This window comes from Scomber scombrus, chromosome 11 (assembly GCF_963691925.1).
Source record: "Scomber scombrus chromosome 11, fScoSco1.1, whole genome shotgun sequence".
Taxonomy (NCBI): Eukaryota; Metazoa; Chordata; class Actinopteri; order Scombriformes; family Scombridae; genus Scomber; species Scomber scombrus.
This window is the reverse complement of record NC_084980.1, coordinates 10039622-10043712: the sequence shown is the minus strand read 5'-3', so window position 1 is coordinate 10043712 and position 4091 is coordinate 10039622.

Genomic DNA, 4091 nt, shown 5'->3' with positions numbered 1-4091 from the left:
AAAACTGGCTTTTGCAACATGAATAAAGGTGTGTAGACTGGACCCTTCGGATGGATGGAGACTCAAACACAGACCACCGCAGCCGAGCTTTTTGTTCCTCTCCCAATTCTCATGTCTTCAGTTACCAGGAGGGCTCTCATCGCCCCATTCTACCAAGAAAAAAAGAAAAAAATCCACATAAAAAATAACCAAACGCGTCTTGCTTTGTTTTTTTCCCATTCAATCAGGTCGCGTTATTCCTCCGGAGTTATGAATGCGATGGCACAGGAGCTCTACAATGCGTCCTTTCTCAGTCTCATTCTCTTTATCTGACTTTACGGACAGTGAGCCTCTGTCCAGGGGCGCATCTTTCGGCTGCTGCCCTCCCCGAGCAGAGGATGGAAAACCCGGATCAGAGAGAACGTCTGTGTCCGCGGGAGGGATGCACTGTATGTACTTTGTATGTGTGTAGTCCACTTTGACCAAGCTGTTGCTCCTCTGCGAGGGATGTGCGTCGGAATGGCAACACTGGGACAGAGACACAGAGGGGGCTGGGGGCTGGGGGCACTGGCTGGGTCAAGACAAAAAAAATGAGCAGCCCGCTTCCAGTCGGGATTTTCAAAATGATGGCACACATAGCATCAGTATGACGACTTAACCAAACCAAATATTATTCATTATAATTACAGTAAATGTAAAAGGGGAAATAATCTACAATGGTCTATTGTATATAGCAGCCTCTTTGTCTCCTTACTTTATCTTGAAGTGTGAATACACTTCATAGTTTGCTACTATTTATGTTTGGTGTAGCCCATAAATTATTCAGTATTTAGTTATGATTGTTTTTGCATGCTTTATTTAATTTTATTTATAGATGTCTAATATTCTTGGATGTGTCTGCTCTTATGCATCTACCACTATCACACTAACACTTCAGTTAAAAAAAAAATTAGCCTATATGTTTGTATGACCTGTACAAATAGCCGTCCTGCCTCTTTTAATTACAATTGACTGTTTTTCCTGTTTCATAGTAGTCGTCCTTTATTATTCTATGTGTTAATGGTATTAAAGGCACATTTTCTGTCGAACCAGCAATCACAGATTAGTTTAGTTATAATATACACTAACAGACAATACTGGGAATGTATTTTTGCTCATCATGGACCGCTTAACTGACACAAATTAGACCCAATTCCCCATCTGATGCAATTTTTGCCTCTAGATGTTTTGTTAGGAGGAAGTGTATGAAACCCATGACCAAAATAGTCACACATTCTGTCATTGTGTTACTCATGAAATTGATTATACTGAAAATAAATCATTCCTCTTTTTACTGGAGACCCCTTGGAACCTGCTGAAGGACCCTCAGGAGTCTCTGCACCCCACTTTGAAAACCACTGCTGTCGTCTATCTATCAGAGACTTTCTCATTATAAAATTTCACAGTTTTTGGTCACAGTGCAGTACAGTTGTGAACCACTGTTCATTTTTACACCTCATTAATTAGATGGCAATTCAGCAGCTGTCCCAAGATGACCTCATCCTAAGCAGTGATGTCATAGCATCACTAGGTTTTCGATCATCTGTCAAAATATCTTGCTCTGGCATTACTGGTCGGAGGTTATGTAAATCATTGCTAATGTATTTCATCAATCATTCATCCCCCAAAACATATTTTCATCTCAAAGCATGAAACACATTATTAACCTTGTACTTTGAAGTCAAAACAGCCACACTTCCGGCTCTCCTCCCGATGTCTCTGCTTCACTTGACGAAACTGGCGGAGGATGTGGGGGTGAGGAGGAGGAGGAGGAGGAGGGAGAGGAGGAGAAGGAGAAGGAGGAGGCTTGTTGGCCAGCAGACTGAGGCGGCCACCAGCCCGCAGTGTTTGTCCGTCCTGGCAGCAGCTTTCACCGGCCTGGACGCTCCGCTCAGAGCCGCTAAACGTCGATCAATTCTGTTATTAAATGGCTTGCGGTCTCGCTTGCGGTGAACGTCAATAGGAGCTCTGATAACAATGGATAGACAGCGCCTCCCGCGGGTTATTGAATGGCCTTTGAGGCTGATACTGCATAACAACCATCTGTGGGTTGAGTTGCATATGGTGATTTAACGAAAGAAAATTCACAGATCTGACCAATGAGGCTGACCGAAATCATAGTAAATAACAGAGGTTTAGGCTATTTGATTCATTTCATAATAAAGTGGCCCTACAGTAAGGAAACTCAAACCTCATTATTGGGTAGCACAGACACTTTGAAGCCCATAGACAGACTGCTGGAACACAGACTGGGTTTCCCTCTAGGTTTTTAAGAAAGGCAATACAGTTTACTACAAGTCAAAGTGATATCTTCAGTGCAAAGCAATGTCTTGACAGACTGCCTTCCCTCGTTAGTTCATGTCATACTTTGACCTTTTGCAGTCTCTGTCACACAGTCTCTCCTTTGAGGTCCCTCTCCACCAGACCCACCCGGTCTTTTGTCCCACTGCGGGCTCCAGCAGGGAGAGGCTCTCAGCTCAGGCACAAGGCTCCCCTTCACACTGCTAATTCATCTGTCTGTCCCCCCTTCCCCACCTCCCTCCCACTGCTTCAACCCCCCCTGCTGTACCCCTACACAGAGGAACACACACACACACACACACACACACACACACACACACACACACACACACACACACACACACACACACACACACACACACACACACACAAAGTTTTCCCCCCAAAAGTCCCTCTTCCCTACAAACTCAAGACCCCCTCACCGCCCTCCCACTCACCCACCCCCAATCCCCCTCTCCCAAATCTTCAGCCCCCCCACTCAGCTCCTCAGCCCCCCCAAAGTTTCTTTGTCCCCCCGGCTTTGTGCACTAATTAACTACAGTTCAGTTCCCAGCAGGCTTGGGTCAGCCTGCACTACTGAAACCAATGATGGACAGCTCTCTTTAACCACCTATATTCAAACTAAGACAAAAACAGGACAGACATTCTCCTTCGAGGCAGCATCGGTACAGTCATTATGAAGAGTTCATGTAAATAATGACAAGTGCAGAAATCTGCTGCTGCTGTATTTGTTAAATATCCCTCATTGGCTGCAAATTGCTTGTTTGTGTATATTTTCTAAGAAGCTCCTCACAGACTAAGGAGTGTTTTGGACAAAATTCTACTTGTGAATTCAGCCTCACGTCAGTACTTAAATTCCTCCAGTATCTCAAAGCGTACAGTGTAGAGAGGAATTTCAACAAGTTAATGGATTAAAAAAATCCAATATCACTGCCATGTTTTTTCTATTACTATGAAATATCCTGACAAGCAAACATTTGACTGATGGGGATTGCAGAGTGTGCCAAGCCGATTATATTTGATGTCCTTTTGTGGGGGGGGGGGGGGGGGGGAGCATCTGACTGTATCTCTTTGACTACAGATGGGCCCCATGTAGTCATGCCCTCAGGTTCATCCATGCTGTGTCTTCAGGTGTTGTTCCACTGCAGCCTCTGACCTCCTCTGATATGATGAACCGGCAGTCAAATCCCAAGCTTTTTGCTGACTGGACTGGGATTGTGTGTGCTTCAGTTGTTGCTGTGACAGGTGGAATAAAGGATTGCTGCTCTGGAGAGCCTTCCCATCCTGCTGCAGATGAGAAATCAGTTCTTTACCTCAGGGGGAAAAATACATATTTTACAGAGCATGGAGAGGAGACATGAAGAGCCAAGGATGAGGTGGAGGGAATGAAAACGAGCTCTGCGGGACAGCAGTGTTAAGCTGACAAGATGGGATGACAGAACATCTCCACCAAGCCAGACTGTCTCCTGAAAACTACTTGAATTATGGAGTCTGTCCAGCACACCACATTGTGTGTGTGTGTGTATATGTGTATATTATGCACAAGCACATATAACTTGTGTGCATGTCATACTTGTGGATTTGTGCTCGACAAATGCAGACGTTTTCCTTAGTGATGTTTTCGGCTTATGCCTAATGTATGCTGTATGTTTCTGTCTTTTACAAAACATCAATCATGTGAATAAAAAAAAAACATAAAAAATAGTCCTTATTCATATGTATTCAGCTGTCCTTTCTGCAGGCATAATTTACAATAACATACTGCAGAGAAC